Source organism: Protopterus annectens, chromosome 1.part1 (assembly GCF_019279795.1).
Source record: "Protopterus annectens isolate FY-2018-M chromosome 1.part1, PAN1.0, whole genome shotgun sequence".
Taxonomy (NCBI): domain Eukaryota; kingdom Metazoa; phylum Chordata; order Ceratodontiformes; family Protopteridae; genus Protopterus; species Protopterus annectens.
The window spans coordinates 1,713,647,594-1,713,666,874 of record NC_056726.1 but is presented as its reverse complement, the minus strand read 5'-3'; the positions used below and the strand labels follow the sequence as shown (position 1 = coordinate 1,713,666,874).

Below are 19,281 nucleotides of genomic sequence, written 5' to 3'. Positions count from 1 at the left end.
ATATCCACACCACATATTAATTGGTTGAAAAATACTAATTGGCTTGTAGTGGTGTGGGTAGAGTGGATTTCTGTAGCTTGTGTACAGTGATATCTGAAGGTGTTTTGTACTCTAAATCAGCCACACAGTGAATACTCAGAGTTCAGATCACAATTGTTTTATTTCTTTTCTTAGTTTAGTTAGTCAGGGAGAGCAGGCAGCATGTCAGCAGAGGAGCATGGAAAGCTGACAAGGAGCCAGCTGGCTGAGATGTGCCAGGCTAGGGGACTGGTGCATGGAAACATGACTAAGGCAGACCTGATTGGTTACAGCTGCATCAGAAAACAGCAACCAGAAGGACAACCAGACTGGCAGTGGAGATATAATATCTTCGGAGAATGGACAGCTCTACCTTTCTGCAGAGGACTTAAAAATCCATCTGGAGCTAAACAGACTTGAGTTGGAGGCCAGGCGTTTGGAGATAGAAGCTGCTGAGAGACTGAGGAGTCTACATGTTGAGGAGAATGAGGAACTGCTACACCTGGAAGCCGAGGAAAAGGAGCGGCAGAGGAAGCATGAGAGGGAAATGGTGACTCTTTGCCAGAGTGATGGAGGTTATGAGGAAGGGAGTAACTGGACCGCAGAAGCACAAAAGGTCAGTAAATTTCTTCTGCAGTTTAAATAGGGGGATCAGTTTGATAGTTTCATTCATATGTTTGTGAGGGTATGCAAACAGTATGGTGTTGACCAAAGGCTCTGGGTATGGTTCCTTACCCCCTTATTCCATGGTAAAGCTGTAACTGTTTTGTCAAAAATGTCTGACATTGCATGTTTTGATTATACTGCTGTTAAAAATCACTTGTTAGAACTGTTTAAGCTAACACCTGAAACGTGTAGGAAAAAGTTCCATGAGCATAGACGCAAGGCAGATGAAAGTGTGTGTGAATATGTTGCTGAACTGAGCACTTATTTCCATAGATGGGTGAGTGAATGTCAGGTCACCACTTTTGAAGGGCTGGCAGACTTTTTGGTGAGGGAACAAGTCCTTAGCACTTTGCCTGAGGACATGAGGATCTGGTTAGCTGACAGACAATGTGCCACTTCAGATGAGTTGGGGAAGAAGGGAGACCTATACCTGGCAAGCGGGGCATCTCTGCACAGGAAAGGGACTCCCAGTACTGCTCATGGGTCTAAAGGAACCCATGGTGGGAAGCACAGACTGCCCCAACATAATCCGCTAGTAGCAGGGGAAGCCACTAGTCCAGGTACATGTTCAGGAGCTAGGGTTAAATGCTTTGAATGCAACAAGTCAGGCCATGTGGCATACAGGTGTCCACGGAGGCAAGGTGGAGAACAAAAGGTGAGGGAGCCAGTAAGTGGGAAAGACAAAATGCCAATAGTAGGTTGTCTTGAGACAACAGGGGTACTGAACTACCATCTTGCAGATATCCTGATAGGGAATGATTTGGATGAGGCAGTACCATGTGTTTTGCATTTACACGCCATCAGGCTTGGAGACAGGTAGGTAAGTCTGATAGCCTGGGTGAGACCCAGACAGACTGCATACTTGCAGCGAGGACTGGTGAGGTGGTTACTTCAGGGAGGGAGCTACCCTGTAGCAGCAAGACTGAAGGTGAGACACAGCTGCTTGGGGGTACTGATGGTCCCTTGGACAGAGTGACTGCAAAGGTAGAGGTGAGTAGTAGTACGCAGGCTGACAGTAAGGCACCACTGTCAGAGGATGCCAGACCTCCTGTGGAAGGGGAGATGGGAAGGGTTGCAAGGAGAGAGTTGAGATAGGCTCAGCTCTCAGACCCCACATTGCAAGGCCTGAGGCAGTTAGCTAGGGAGGCGCCTGATTCTCAAGGAAAGGAGGAATCTGTTTACTGGGACAAAGGATTACTATACATAGAATGAACCCCTGAGCGAGGGCTAGAAGGTGAGAGAGTACAGCAGTTGGTAGTGCCTAGAGCCTACCATCTGGTTCTTCTAGCCATAGTCCATGATATTCCCTTTGCAGGTCATATGGGCATGAAACGTACAAAGATGCATATTATGCAGAACTTCTATTGGCCTGGAATTTCCAGAGATGTAATAGGGTACTGCAGGACCTGTGAGCAGTGCCAAAAGGTAGGCAAGGTAGGAGACAAGGTGAGAGCTCCTTTGATGCCTTTGCCTGTGATTGAGGAGCCATTTCAGAGGGTAGCTATGGATATTGTGGGTTCTCTGAGTACCCCAAGTTCCACAGGGAAAAGTTATATCCTAGTTGTAATGGATTATGCTACATGATACCCTGAGGCAGTAGCTTTGTCCTCCATTGAGGCAGAGAAGGTGGCAAATGCATCGTTAGAGGTTTTCAGCAGGTTAGGTTTCTCAAAGGAAATACTGACAGAGGTGCCAATTTCATGTCAGACCTGCTGGCTTGTCTGTGGAAGTCCAGTGGGGTGAAGCACATGAAGACCAACCCCTACCATCCCCAGACTAATGGTCTTGTTGAAAGGTTAAATCCTACAATCAAGTCCATGCTATGGGCATTTGCAGATCAGTTTAAGAGGGAGTGGGACAAATATTTGCCCCATCTGTTGTTTGCTTACAGAGAGGTTCCCCAGGAATCCACCGGTTTTTCACCCTTTGAGTTGCTGTATGGGCATAGGGTGAGGGGACCTCTAGATTTAATTTGAGATGAGTGGGAAGGTGAGTGTGAGTCTCACAAGGAATCTGTTGTGGCATACATCCTAAATGTCAGGACAAGGCTCAGGAAACTCCTGGGCTTAGTCCAGGAGAACCTGGCAGAATCCCAACAACAGAAAAAAGTTTGGTATGACAGAAATGCTCGAACTAGAGAGTATGCTGTGGGGCAGCAGGTAATGGCTCTCATTCCTGTCAAACACAACAAGCTGCAAGCAGCTTGGGAGGGACCCTACAAGGTGGTAAAAAGGTAAGTGGTGTTAATTACATAATGGATCTGCTATGCGGAAGGCAGGGGCAGAAATTGTACCATGTTAACATGATGAAACCTTACCATGATAGGGAGGCCCTTGTGCTGATCATTTGCAGTGGATTGCAGGAAGAGTCTGAAGGAGATCTGGGGACTAATCTCCTCAGTGAGGCTTGGGCTGACACCTCAGTGGAAGGGGTAGCAATGTTCCAGCAGCTATCTCCTACCCAGGTTCATGAAATCCGAGCAGTGTTGCAGGAATTTGGGGACATGTTCACTGGGAAACCAGGGTACACCTACCCCAAAGGCCTATTAGGCAAGCCCCTTATAGAGTGCCTGATTGAGCCAAACAGACTCTGAGGGAGGTGGTACAGGAGATGTTGGAACTAGGGGTGATTCATGAGCCCAACAGTCCCTGGGCCTTCCCAGTGGTGCTGGTACCAAAGAAGGATGGCAGCACCAGGTTCTGTGTGGACTACAGGAAATGAAATAGTCACTCAGAGTCAGATGCTTAGCCCATGCCTAGGACAGATGAGACCCTAGAGCAGCTGAGTGGGGGCTAAGTATCTTACAACCATTGATCTTACCAAGGGTTACTGGCAGGTACCCTTGACTCCCAGTGCTAGAGAGAAGTCAGCCTTTCTGACTCCTTTTGGTTTGTATGAGTTCACAATGATGCCCTTTGGGATGAAGAAAGCTACAGCAACTTTCCAGAAGCTAGTAGATCATATCCTAGCAGGAGCAGGAGGGTTTGCTCTTGTTTACCTAGATGATATTGCCATTTCCTGGATAAGTGGACACTCCACATTTGTGCAAAGGGATGACAGTGGCTGCCCTCCACTCAGCTGGGATGAAGCTGGTACTCAGGTTTTGTTTGTATAGGGTGCCTAATGTTGCTGCAAGTTCCTGCCTGAGTTCATGTAGAATTCAGCCCAGGATGTCATCAGATCCCATGGATGCTGTATTTTATAGCTCTAACAAAAATCTCTGAATCAGTTTTTAAATTGCAAGTGTTTATATCTCAAATTTCTGTAACACTCATAGCACTTCAAATATCAAAATATTTAAAAATCTTTTAGATTATTAAACTGCTTCATAAAATATATATATTACTATGGTCAAAGAGAATGTCTTGCTATTTCTATGGAGTAAAAATGCAGTCTATATTGTATTCAGAAATTACAAAGTGTTCAATTCAAATACCATTCTCCTTTCTCAGATTCAAAGTTATTGAACAATCTACTTTAATTTCTATCAAAATGGATGTACTGATTCAGTAATAAAGCACTCTTTGCAGCTTTGTCTAATGAAATGAGTTATTTCAGGTAGTCTTAGTGAATCTAATAACATACAACATGTAAAACACTTTAAAGTTCACACAAACTTCAAATTTCAGCTTTCAGATTATTTTCAAATATTTTATATAATTTTCTATGAAAATTATATGATAGCTTTGAAATTCACATTTCTGTCATATGCACACATATGTAATAGACATCTTTCTTAAAAGAAGTTTATTTAAATAAATTTTTCTGTCTTAATTTCCCACTAGTATTCAACCTTATTACAAATATTTTGTATTTCTAAAATCTCCCATCAAATAACAAATTAATCATCATCTCGCTAGTAAAGATTATAGTATGGGTACACATTTCTTAAGTTACAAATACTGCTCTTTATTAATCTTGCACAGTAGATATTGCATTCCTTGTGCACATGCATAGTATTAATGCAATCTGTACTTTTATTAATTCCAGTATTATAGACAATCTTGACTATATATATATATATATATATATATATATATATATATATATATATATATATATATATATCTGTAAAAGAATTCATGCTTATCTAATTTGAATGTGTGTTTTTAGCTAATGTGAACTGCTGTTGTGATCTAAGCTGTACATGCTGACATCAGAATTTGACTACAGCTTGTAAAAATGACAACTCATAGCACACAGCAGCTGCTAATTTCCTCTGTAAAAGTTTCATTCTTCTTAGTCCTTTTAATGTGTTTTAATCAGTAATATACATCTAACTTTATTTCTTTCAAATAATATGTACAGTTAATATGCATAGTTAAAGTTAATAACACTATAGCATAAGCTATTAACTTGTAAAATGTAAGCAAATTATAACTTCTCAGTATTAAACATTACTATAGCTTTTGTCAAACCAATTTTTCATTTTGAAATAAAGAAAACAGGTATTATTTTCAGTAGATTCCTCACATATGTACTTGAGAGAAAAAAAGCAAAAATATCTTTTCTTCCTTCACAGACATCAGTGATTAACTTTGACCTACATTTTCTTCAGGACTGCTCAAGGTGGGAAAATCCAGCATTCTGAAGAAATTGAACTAATTAGCATAGTACATAGATTTGACATTCAGTTAACCCAGCAATAAACATACTAAGAAAAGCTGATCAATTAAAATAACATTTTTAATTAATATAGCTTTAAAGTTACCAATTATATTGCTTGTAAAGTAATGACATTATCTTACAGGAAGTATTTGTTTAACATTTAGAAAAATACTTAAAGGTTTAGTTAAATGAAACATATAAAGTCATTCACTTTAAATATAATAAACAGTTAAACAAACTTTTATATACTCCTCAACATGAAAATATGTTTTAGCTTAAAATATATACGTATATGTTTTGAAGCTTAAAGTCCAGTACAAACCTTTTACTTAAAGGGCAAATCTATTGTTTTAGAAAATAATAGTCCTCCAATCAGAGAAAGAAAGTCATCTGCTTTTAGGCTTTTTGGTTTTAGAAGCAAGTTTTCCATGAATTCAGCTCACTCTGTCTCTTTAGGGATATACTGTTGCACTCCATTTCTTCAGTGTTATTAAGGATTTTATTGCTGTTAATAAAAGTGGATGCCTCCTGCAGCATGTTAAATAATTTGATTTCTGCAGAAAAGAATAATTTTGTCTTTGCAGTAAATGCCAAATGGGTTTTAATAATTTTCTTTTTAAGTTCCTTGATTAGAAAACATAATTTTCTTTTACTCATTACTTTACTGGAATAATCATTGTCAAATCTGATTACATGTTCATCTATTTTAATCAGTGGTCTGGACCATGCTGCTTTTAATATTTGACCTTTTTCTAAGGTAGACATGAATTTGCCTATAATTTAGCATGATGGTGAGTTTTTCTTTTTAGAAGGTAGTCTCAGGTATCTATGTGTTCTTTCCATTCCAAAAGATAAAGTTTCAGGTCGATTTAATATTTTATGTAGCCCGGTAAGTAAGAAGTTTATTATATTGCATCCCTCATACTTTTCAGGTATACCATAATTTCTAATGTTATTTAATCTCAGTCTTTTTTCTAAATCATTAAGTTTTTTTTTTTTTATAAGTCATTCTGTTTTGAAAGAAATTCAGCCTGAGACTCACCTTGAGTTATTCTTCCTTCATAATCTTTTAAAGTCTCTTCCATACTGTTGATTTATGCACCATGTTGTTTCATAAGAATTTCAAAACGTCCCATCCTCTTTCTGGTCTCTTCTTTGAAACTTTATAGTTTGGTATCCAGTTTGTCTATTTTGAGTAATATGTGCTGTATACTAGATAGTATTGACTGCATGCCTTCATGTCTTTTTTAGACTCATGTTGAAGTCTCTTCTCTCTTATCCAAGCAGTTGAAATTCTGACAGAAAAATTACAACTTTTGAAGAACTTGAAGCTATAAATCGTTTCTCTGACTATTAATGAATAAAATTAGCTAACGTATCTTCAAATTTTAATTGCTTAATTACATTTTCTGTCAGAGAAAAAATTTCAGTCACAGAGCTTTCACCAGTTGCTGCTCTCAGTTAGCCATCTTGGCCATGCCCCTCATTAGAGTTTCTCAATTCATAGCCTTCACTAAATGCATGCTAGTGCAAAAGCTTTTATTCTAGTGTTTCTCAAAGTTTTTTTGAGGAATAATTAAAATCTATTGCAGATGTGTAGGCTTGCCTTGCCATTAATTTTGACTTTGACTAGATTTCATGTGCTATAAGAGTGGGAGTTATGCTTCGTGTTTCCTGCCCTTTTCCCTCATAACTGATGAACTGTTGCAGACATTGAATAATACCAGTGATCCTCCCTACTTGTTAAAAAAAATGCTGGCTGCACTAACATATCGGTTAATGCAGCAGATTAATGCTGATGCTCCAAGATGCAAGTGGGAAGGGTTTGAACCTTTTTTCACTACTCTGCATTTTATTAATTTTTTTGAAGGTCATTTTTTTTTAACATTCCATCTCTGGTATCCAGTGATAGTACATAGAACTAATACTCTCTGTGGGTTGTGGACAGGTACAGAGTTGAATCATTTTTAGTGACATTAATAATATTCCTGTTGTCTAGTGATTCCCTGCTCCAAGTTGTTTTTTTTAATGTACATTGTGTAGTTTACCCTGGTTTCTTGTATACCCCAACCCATGTTATACTTAAATGTCATTAAGGCATGAGATGAGTTATTCACCAGTGACTAGTGGTCCCCCCAGTTGCTTTTATATGAAAGAGCCAGTAAGGCACGGTAATCTAAAGTTTTATCTGGTGGCCAGTGGTTCCTGTAAAAACACATATTAAGTGTTCCTCCTGGTGGCTAGTATTCATAGGTTAGTACTACTTTGTAAGTTGAACACTTTATCCATTATGCCAACATCCTACCCCAATCCATCATTACATGCTTTCTTCATTAATCTAGGGATGTGTAGTAGAAGTATGACAGCCATCCCTACCAACCTACCTATACACAAATGCATATTCATTACACACACACAAACTCACACACACACACACACACACACACACACACACACACACACACACACACACACACACACACACGAGTGCACATACACACACACACACACACACACACACACACACACACATACACCTCGCCACACAAGACACACATATGCACACGCACACACACACACACACACAGTCCCCACCCCATCCAAATTAATTCAGCCATACACAGAGACCTAATCTGCCACCACTCTAATCCCAGAAATACTATCAAGTAGACATATACTCACATATACACTGAGATATGTCGCCCCTGACATACTCACATACAAACACACAACCCTTATACAACCTTATTGCTAAATTCTCCAGCATTTACCTCCGCTGTGATGGATGAACACTGCCTTTTGGCCATGTTCTTTTCCAAGAGCAGCCAGGAGCAACCATGTTAATTCATCTTAATTATTTTACTGAACACAGTTCTGGGGGAGAGCACATGCTTTATTTATTTATTGATATTTGTATTCAGGGTAAAGTAGTGATCTCCATGTACCTTTTTCAGACTAAACCCAGGAGTTGTGTTTGGTTAGGTTACTTGTTCAAAGTCACACAGTTAGGAAATGGAGGCTGAAGGAATCAAACCATGCATGACTGGACCATAGAAAACAGTGCATTAACAACTCTTTCATCCTCTAAGCCAACTACCAGACTGGTTAATTAGCATTTGCCTCTCCCCCAGAATGGGTCATTAGCGCCTATCATTGCTGGGGAGAAAGCCCTCACAGATATTAAATGCCTTCATGCAAAAGCACTGCAGTAAGGCTGTCCGTGAAGATAGAAAGGTCACCATGAGGAATACACCATTGTACACCTCACAGTAGCCTTTCAGAATTTGGCTGATTATGTTTGATTGCATACTTCTAAATAATTTCATCGGGGAAATAAATATTTTTTTTTTACAAACAGTGTGGTTTAATGATATTAATATAGGTAGGGACTTGGTATTATTTTATCTCTCCATTTCAGATAGTATAAATGTATGTCAACTTCAGTTTTTGGGATATATTAGCAATTGCAAGAAAAACAGATACAAGAAATTGGAAGCAGAGTAAATGCTCCTCAATTTCCAGAATTTCTTATTGTGCTAAATCAAGTTACAGACAAAAAACTAAGACCTGCAGCATTAAGAGGAAGTAAAAGAAAAGCTGAATGTGCATATTAGTACAAAGAGATATGTTTATTGGCGAGGTTTAATAATGAAATCACCATGATTCTAGCAGAATCATACAAATAATGATCTGCTGAATATGTTTGTTTAAATAGCTTGGCTTTGTCATGCAGACATCTATTGTAAATAGTGTATACAGTTGTTCATGTATTTATCATTTATTGCTTCCTTTTTTTCATTTTTAAAATAGTTGTATGTTTCTGTATTTGAAATGTGTGAGCATTATTAAGCTAATTTAGTAGTAAAAAAGTTATCATAACTTATTATACAACCAATAAAATATTAAAAAATTAACCAGAGCTGGAATCACAAGGATCTGTAAAAAAGTATCCGCTAAGTGAAACTGATTGAAGTGTAGTGACCTAACAGCTAGATACTTCCCCGCTGTTACTAAAAAGTGTTAATGAAGCTATTGACCTTGAGTCATTTTCAGTGCATAGCTGTCCAAAATAAAATTAATTTACAATGCACAGTTATGACATAATTCAAGTGGAAAGTCATAAAGAGGCTCACATTCATATTCTTGTACAGATGCCTACACAAGGATGGAAAAACACATATTTGTTTCACATAGGTCTATTGGTGGGATAACGCTTTATATTCTATGCATCAAGTAAGATACAAATTCAGAACACTTAGCTAACCAAGAAGGGCATGCCAACTACCAAGTGAAAACATAGCTGGGAGCAAAATTATTCTATTATTTGTCTAGCAACCTGAAGGAAAAAGGTGGAGAGTTGGAACTTTGAACATTATTTTCCACTGCAGATCATTTCCAGTGCAATTTCTAATGTGTAACAGTAATGGTTCACTTCATTTGAGTGATTCTTCCATTATTCAATTATGTTTAACCAAGGAGTTGTTATATATACGTTCAGAGGGTTTGAGGGGGCTTGTCCCCTTGCAAAAAAAATGCTTACAGTTAAATTTATTGCAATTTAATGTTTTGGGCATTATTTTTTTCTATTTTGAATCACTGGCTTTGTGAAAGTCTGTGGTTCATAGTAGAACCCAAATTTAGCTTTTTAAGAACATTCAATTCAGTTTTATCTGATTGCATAAAACTGAGTATTATAAATTATATAAACATAGGGCCAGATTCAGGAAGCCTCCGTCTAAGAGTTATAACTCTTACACGGAGGCTGCAGTTAAACGGTGTGATGTCAGCATGTCATGCATATGCATGAGGTGCATGAGGCATGCTGAATCACACTGTAACTCTTACACGGTCGATGTAAGACAGTAGGGGGCGTGTCCGTAGGCTAAGCCCTGCAAGCGGACACGCCCGGAAGTCTAGAATGGCTGAAAGTAAACAGCCACGAGAGGCCATGGAAGTGTGAATAAACACACTACACAACACATGCCCCCACAGACCAGCAATGTAAAAGTGAACAGATGTTATAAAATGAAAATGAAAACTGTTTTATTTTTTTAAACCCGTAAATGTTTGCTACTGCGTGCGCTCGTGTGCGCGGGTGTGCTACTAGCGCAACTGCAGTTAGCAATCAGTGGGGAAAAGGATATAAGAACTAAATATACAAAGTAAGCCAGGAGGTAATAGCATAGCGGTAGAGTTGTCAGCTTAAGAGCAGGCAGGCAAGGTTCGAGCCCACACAACAGCCTTTTTTTTTTTTTTGTAAATAAGCACTAAAAAGGCTCCTGACAGTATTGTACAAATGTAAAAGTATTTCCTTTTGTAAAATGGAATGAAATGGAGCATATATTTCAAGTAATACAATAATAAAATTATTTAGAAATGTAGTGATAGCTAAGCTGCTGTGAGACAGAGTGCCCGCAGCTGAGTAGTGTTTCAAAGGCTGCAAATTGCTTGCCCGTAGCTAAGCACGGGTTTAACAGTCTCAAACTGTGTGCAACTAGCTGTGCTTAGCTGAACATGTGTGTTACTAGCCAATTAAGGTTTAACCCAGCGCAAACCGTTTGTGCGGAGGTGCGCGCCACGCTCCCACAAGCTAACCGCTGGTGCGCATGCATTAGCTCCGCGCAAACGAGCGCAGACCTGGTTTTAAGTGCTTAAAAGTGCTTTTGGCATGTTTGATTGACAGGTCCTCAACTCATTTCTAGACAGTCATGAAAATTAAAAATCAGTGGTCAGATTCGAACCCAGGATGCCATGCACTAGAGTCAAGGTACTAAACCACTAAGCCATGACAGCAGTACTTAGAAATGCAGAAATAGCATATATATAGGATATAATCCAAAATGGAGCATGAGAAAGCAGTTTCTTTGAAGTAGATACAATTCCAAAATGGCCAATCAGAGCAATGTGTGGGAAAATCGGCATATATAAGCCCCATAGGCGGGAATACACAGCATAAACGATTGTAGAATACACCTGCATGCAGAATGAGTGGAGTAGGTGAGGGACGTTGCTTTCGAGCACAGCGGTGGGGCGTTGAGGAGTCCAGATACATGGTCTGGCTCCTAGTTCACCATCATGAGGCCCAACTCATGCAGGGCCAGGTCTCATGGGGAGCGTACAGGGCGGAGGCATGGGACCAGTTGGCTGATAATCTCACTAGTGCTACTAGGATTCCACGTACTGGTGAGCAGGTCCGTCACCACCATGCGGACCTGAAGCGGCGTAAAGAAGACCAGTTGACCCAATGGATCCAGGAGGCCCGGGATATGCCCAACGCCCCACTACTGAGTAAGTTACATTTTACTTATGTATGTAAGGAATTCAACTAGCTGATACCATGGAGATGTGTAGTCCAATATTACTCATTTTGTATTACAGCTGCAGGTCTCTGCTCTATGAATAGATGGGCATATAACCGCAGGCTGGCGCGGCTGCGCAACCATGCAAGTTAGTAACCCCACCTAGTACTTGTAAATAAATATTATAGTGTAGCATGTAGCAGAACACTGCAGTGTATTGATTAAAAGTAATATAATGTGCAAGCAACAAGTGAAAGTCTGCAGGTATGGCTGCAACAAGTTCATCAGTATGCAAGTGTAACTGGAAATATAATTGATAGAAATAAATAGTGCTGTAATACAGATGTCCCACCATTAATTAAATGTAGTATAACCTGCAGTAGTCTCAAGAGTACAGCTTTGGAATCTGAGGTAATCACGTGAGATATATCCTCTGTTGAAATGCTGAATCATGACAGAAGTGAGGCTGCTGGAAAGTGTTGGAATCACCACAGGTCTAATATGTGAACAAAGCCTAGAAGTAACAACCTGAACTGTGAAATTGCAGGATGTGTGAGAGTGACAGAAAGGGTCATGTATCAATGAATAAAGTAGTAATAACTCCTGAATATATAGGCTTCAGTGTGGTTCTACAGAACTAAATGCATGTGGAAATTAAAACTTAACATCCCAAACTGATTTCAGTGTGTCTGAATCTTGAATGTTCAGGCCAAAATCTGTATATGGTGATGACAGTCAACAATTTGCAGATAGAATGAATGATTGTCTGACATACTAAACATCCTTAGTTGTCCCCTGCTCTGTCATCAAAGTGTAGCAGGATGATGTATCTGATCAAATTCAAAATAACTAGGATAGTGATGTATCTGTAACAGGTCTAGCATGACAGTCAATTAAAATCATTTTGAAACTATCACCCACAAGTTAATTGTGTTTCTATTACAAATGTATATCAATGTATAATTTATGAATGTGTCATCATTTTCTTTCTCCACCCCACCCTATAATTGTAAATTAAAACACTCACTAAATATTGGTATGTGAACATTTCATTAACCATGGACATTTGTCCTGTTTCAAAAATATATGCATGTCTGTTGTTGCATGTGCCCTGTTCATACCTGCAAACCTCATGGCCTGTTGCCATTAATCAACCCTGCATGTTGTTTGATTGTGTATTTCCGTTCAAATAATGCATGTGATATTGATATGCCCGCTGTTCAATGGTGTTAATATCTGGGTGTTTGTTTAATGGGAATACCAATGCATGCTGTTACAACTAATTTGAATGGAATAATATGCCACTAACCCAAACTAACATAACATACTCACAAACCTAGAACGCTTGGGAAGGCAGTTCCCAGCGGACCCACCTCTCCCACCTCAGCTGGCGACTGCACCTGGCACTAGTGCCCAGGCTGGACCCTCCTCCGGTGGCCCTGTGCCACCTTCTCGGGTGGAAGCGCTGCAGGGATGGGGCCCGTCCCCTCTGCAAGTGTGGCCGGAGGAGCTGTCCACTCACCCTCCAAGTTGTCCGGTCTGTGGTGCGAAGGGAGATCAAGACTCTGTTCTTGGGCCCCTCGCCAGCTTGAGGCCGGTGGCACAGCTTACGGGCATGCCCGTCCGCCTGCACAGCCCCCAGCACAGCCCCGTCCTGGGCTGTGAAGGAACAGTGGCAACTGCCTATGGGTGGGGATGTCAGTTCCACTGTTGCCATCTGTGGGCTCATGTGCCCTGGACATCCCAACCTCCATCCCCGTCAATTGTGTAACCCCCCCACATGTGTCATACACCGCCCCTATATGTGTCTTGTCTGTCTTGTCTGTTAACCTACCCAACCTACCTCCCCAGCTATACCTACTACCTCACCTGACATACCACTCTCACCTGATAAAAAAAAAAAGGGCACTCTGTACCCACAAAAAAATTACGCCCCATACATAGCTGTACATGTTGCACACATGTCCACTGGACATCGAAACTGTTAATTACAATTGCCTGTACAGCAGGTATTAATGTTGTCCAGACACCTCTCTCAGGGGTGGAAGGTTCCAAATGTCACACCAAATTGCATACAAATGCACAGCTGTTGCTGAGAAAGACATGGGCAGCTATGGGCCTCACCTACATCCTTCCTGCAAATTCCAAGCTTGTTTCCCTACTGTTTTACCCTCTTTGTGACCCCTTTTTCACCACTTTCCTGTCACCCCTTTTTCTTTTCTTTCAAAGAAAATAGCGCGGGTGTGCGCGGAGCTGAACGCCAGTGCGCATGAGTGAGCTCCGCGCAAATGAGCGCAGACCTGGTTTTAAGTGCTTGGCACTTTTGATTGACAGGTCCTGTACTCATTCCGAAAGAAGAATAAATTCCCACTATCAGTCTCGAACCCAGGACCTCTGTAACACTAGTCTGTATGACCTACCACTAAGCCATGACTCTCGTACAAGAGTATAGTGCTTAAATAAATATAACATGTAATAGTAGGAATCAATATAAAGGCAATATAGGATGTGTACTACCCAAAGCTTGTCAGGTAGATTTTTAATGCCCGAATTACTGGAGTCCCATACTAGTTTAGTGTTAACAGAAACAGCCCTGCTAATTGTTAGCTTGTACATAATAATGTAAGGTAATGTACATATATGAAGGTATGTATATGTACACATACATATATATATATATATATATATATATATATATATATATATATATATATATATTAATACATATGAAATATAGTGGTAGGTGTCAGTATCCATACACACTCACTACATGAAACAGTGAAGATAAATGCAGCAACTAGAATCTGCAACACAGCCTGACTCCTGTGAGACCTACTAAACCCTTTAACTACCTAAAGGTGCCTCCAGCACTTTGATTGATAGGCCCTGTACTCAATTTGAAAGCAAAATAAAAGCATACTAGTAGGCTCTACCACAACACCATTGTAACACTAGTCTGTATGACCTACCAGTAAGCCATGACTCTCATACAGGAATATAGTGCTAAAATAAGTAGAACATGTAATAGTAGGAATGAAGATAAAGGCAATATAGGATGTGTACTACCCAAAGCATGTCAGGCAGACTTTTACTGTCCCAATTACTGGATTCCCATACTAGTTCAGTGTTAACAGAAACAGCCCTGCTAATTGTTAGCTTGTACCCAATAATGTCAGCTAATGTACATATATGAAAGTATGTATATGTACACACACACACATATATATATATATATATATATATATATATATATATATATATATATATATCAATACATATGAAATATAGTTGTAGGTGTCAGTATGCATACACACTCACTACAGGGAACAGGTGAGAGAAATGCAGCAACCTGAATTTACAACACAGCATGAAGCATGAGAGACGTACTAACCTTTACACTCACAGAACACTGTCGACAGCGTACCAGCATGGTCCACGCCCTTACAATCTGAAAGGGCAATGCCTATCTCACATACCCTTTTATAGCACTGTCCTGAAATCACAGTGAGACATGCAATCAGTACACAACTGGCTACATGCAATTAGCAAATGCTGCCTTACAATTGGTGCAGAGGCCATCACATGGACCTATGCAGATACCTACAAAAGCATCCAGTACTCACACTCCACACATGCAATACATTCATTGCACAAAACTGACAGAGAAAGAGAGAGAGAGACAGAGAGAGAAAAAAAAGAAATAAAGACAGCCAGCAACAAAACCAGCAGCAGCAGCAAACAGCAAGTAGCACCACTGACACAGCAACAGCTAACACAAACACAGGTAATGCAAAGTAGCAGGTTAATACTGTGTTTACTGTGAAACCTCCAAATGTATCATAGTTCACTATCTATAGGTATGTCCATGAGATAGGTTGTGTGCACATAGTCCTGATATATATACATATGTAATATTGCTGTACATGTCGTCCATACTGAAAACTTCCATAGCTTAGAACACAAGGCCAGTTATGCATATGATGCAGTAGTTCCTAGGGTCAGTAGAGGTTCCTCCTCATTGGTGTAGGACCACTGTGTATGTATGGCACTATCCAGGTAAATATCCTGTAGTATGGACAGGGTTTAATATCAGTCTGTAATGTGGTGCTATGTCCTCTAGGGGTGAACGTATCACACATCCAAGGATACCATTTTGTAACAGTGATGCTGTGTGTTCTGCAATGTTGAGGGTGGCCCTCACCTGGACATGTGAGATGATAGGTTACAGTCATCTGTGATAACTAATTCCACTTGTGTAGGAGAATGGGGGGGGGGGGATACCTGCACCTAAAATGTCTGCAACAATGTTGCCAATATCTGTGCATTTGGTGAATGTGAAGCATCTTACCACTGCTGACCACAGATGCCTTGCCTTCATGTGAATCTGCCCTGTGCTGCAGTAGCCTTCTGCTATTGTTATACAATGTACCTGTATCTGTAGTCCACTGGACAGGATAAATAAGTGGTGTGCATACGGTCTGGGTTAGATATGTGTGTGCACATTACATGCACTATGTGGGATGTCTGTGGTAAGCTTTTGCAAAGGGGCCAGCAGTGTGTGTTGTGACTTCCACTGTCCCAGTGGGCTGCATGGATAGCATCACAGTCCTAACTAGTGAATAACTGTGTAAGTACATACATACATAGCAAGGTAGTGTTGTTGGGATATGTATATCCAGGCTGAGTAATGTGTGTCCACATCACAGGGTTGGATGGCAACACACATACAGTATGTAGGGATGAACAGACAGAGTGTTTCAGACATGTTGCCTGTGCAGAAATTTCTGGCCATTACCTGCGCATCCCCCACAACACACACACATGCAACATATGGCAGAAGTACTATAGCAGTACACATAGGTTCATAGGTTCATACTAGGCTATTTGCCCAAGGGCATTGATAAGCCTAGTAGAATGTGTTTGTCTTTTGCCACCCAATTAACATTTATGTTGCTATGCCCTTTTCCAAGGTTAGTATACTGTGCCTCTGTCTAACAGTGACATAGAAGTGATACCCAGGGTACAACTATGATCTCCATCCACTCATCCAGATTCCTATGGAAGAGAGTCAATGAGGGACTCTGCCTAACCTGTACTGTGAGTTCATTACAGAGTGAAGGGAGCCTCTGGGTTAGGAATATGTCCCTCCAGCATGTCCTATTTATGTCAGTGCTAAGGTTTAGGTCTCCTGAGCATGTGGCTGTACGGGAGTTTGATTTCCTGAGGTGCAGCATGTCCATTACTTCTGGGTTGGACATGGCTGTATATGGCACAGATTGCCTCTGAACAGGCAGTATGCCACTGAATCCAGCTGGCTTTTCTTTAACTGGGTAGCATATGGCATCTGTTTGAGCCCTTTGATCCTCTTGATGAGGTACTGTTGGGGGTTTTCCAGTTGCTGTAGGTGTCTGGTTAGGTACATCCTATAAGGGGCATTGTACTCAATTATAGGCCTGATGATGGATGAGTAAAGAGGCACGATGACCCCGTCATGATTAGCTGGGCTATATAACATGTCTTTCAATCCACTTTGGCCACGTGGTTGACAAATGACAGATTGCTATTAAGTGTGTTCCCCAGGTCCCCAATTGCTTCTTCTGTACTTAATGGCTTAACACCTATGTGGTACTTTGCCACCAATGTGGAGGTGTGGGAATCTTTGATGAATATTGATACTCCCCCTCCTTTTGTTGTGTGGTGCAAGTGTTGGGGCCGACATGAATGGTAACAGGTATAACTTGGTAGTGCTGGTGTGCTCCCGGGAAACCTGAAACAGGTTTCTGTTACTGCGCAGATATCGATGTCCATAATGCTAAGTAGAGTTTTCAGTGCGTGTATCTTGAGGTCTAGACTTCTGGTGTTGAGTAGCATTACTCTTAGTTCCTCATCCTTTGTGATACGTATGGATGTGGGTTTGCCTTATGAGCCTTGCTATGTATCTGTTCTGTCACACATGCATTTACACACACCCTGCTACCCCCACACATGCACATGCTCAACTGCCATTTCCATTATTTATTACCCTACATGAGTAGCTGTCAATACATGACAGGTACACATTTGAAAAGTGCACTATGTGGATTACTACAGATTTCCTCTTCTCTACCTGTACTCACAGGGTGCAGGCAACCTCATTAGTTTAAAAGTGTAATGTGCATCAGGTACTGTGGTACCCTGATTGCCACATCAAACATGTTTTCCATACGGAAATGCACACACAGAAACATCCCACATCCACACACTTGCCACATTCAGGTTTCAAAACACTATCTAGGTATATTCTGGTACATGTGCATGTTACAGTAGCATGTAGCACTATACTAAGTACTGGCAGTTGTCTGTTGTCATGTTGTTTGTATAGGGTGCTGTCAACATCACTGTTTGTTAAGGGAAATGTGCACCCTGCAGTGCATAGCCCCATTTGGCAAAAGCCACATCCCACCCCCAGCATTGTGTACACACACTAACCCCACTCACACTAAAACACATACTTTCCATTTGCAAGATTCAATCCCCTACCTAACTGTGTTATGACACTAGAGACAGACACATTAGCAGAGTGTGCTATTTGCATTAGTGGGAGAAATTTTTTCTAATGCTGTACTTAGAGGGTGCTGACATCATCTGTGTTTAGGAAGAGGGATGTGCACCCTGTAGTGTGTTCTCCCAGTTGGCAAAAGGCACTTTTCCCTCACAACATTATGCACACACACAAACCCCACTCATACTAACGCACATACATTCCCTTTGCAGGATTCAAACCCCTACCTAACTATGTTATGACACTGGAGAAAAACGCATTAGCAGAGCGCACTATACGAATTAGTGGAGAACTTTAATTCAGGTAATATAGTTATAGAGTGCTGTCATCATCAGTGTTTCAAAAGGGGAATCTGCATCCTGTAGTGTACTGTCACAGTTGCTAATAGGGGCATTTCCCACACACACATCAATGTGTTTGAGGTTTGCATATGTGGAGGATCCAGTACTCCAGTGTGATTAGTATATGGTTCGATTGCAACAATGAGGGATATACTTCAAGTGGTGAGCATTTTGTACTCATGTTTGTGATGATCAGGTCTAGTATATTTTCCCCTCTTGTGGGAATGTTGACTACCTGTTCCATAGCTAAAGAGTTTCTGAACTATGGGAACCCTAGAGCTTGGGTATTGTGCCTTGAGTAATGTTCACAGTCTATGTTTGGGTAGTTGACGTCACCCAGTATGATGGTGTTTGCAGAGAAAGCTATACTCTCCTGTGTCATCATGAAGGCTGTGTGGGATTCCTGAGTTTGAGAGGGTGATGTAAGAGCTCCTCTGTGTCTCTTTCCATGTGGTCCAGGGAGGTACATCTCAGGTTGTTCACACCAGCATGAACAATGACTGCCTCATACTTGTACTTGCTGTGGAGTGACCTGAGTGCTTGTGTTATGTGGCACATTCTATCACCCGACAGGTAGCTAAATGTGGCCCTCACCTTGCTCAGTCTGGAGGGCAGGATGTCAGTGTGTCTGACTATGGCATCACCTATTATAGGTGTGCCACACATTGTGTTTGGCCTTATGGGCTGTGCCTGTTATGAACACTGACATTGTGAGGTCTGTGTTGCTTGAGATATGTGTTCATGTGGGATGCAGCATGTCTGGCCATGTCATTTCTGTCCATGGTCTGGTAAGTATCACCTTTGGAAT

The 19,281-nt window shown here is 40.8% G+C and overlaps 1 protein-coding gene across 1 annotated transcript in view; it reads left to right on the top strand.

The window, feature by feature from the left end:
- Window positions 1–19,281, top strand: part of CRYBG2 (crystallin beta-gamma domain containing 2) — a 1,696,066-nt gene that overhangs the window by 106,428 nt on the left and 1,570,357 nt on the right. The window lies entirely within an intron of this gene.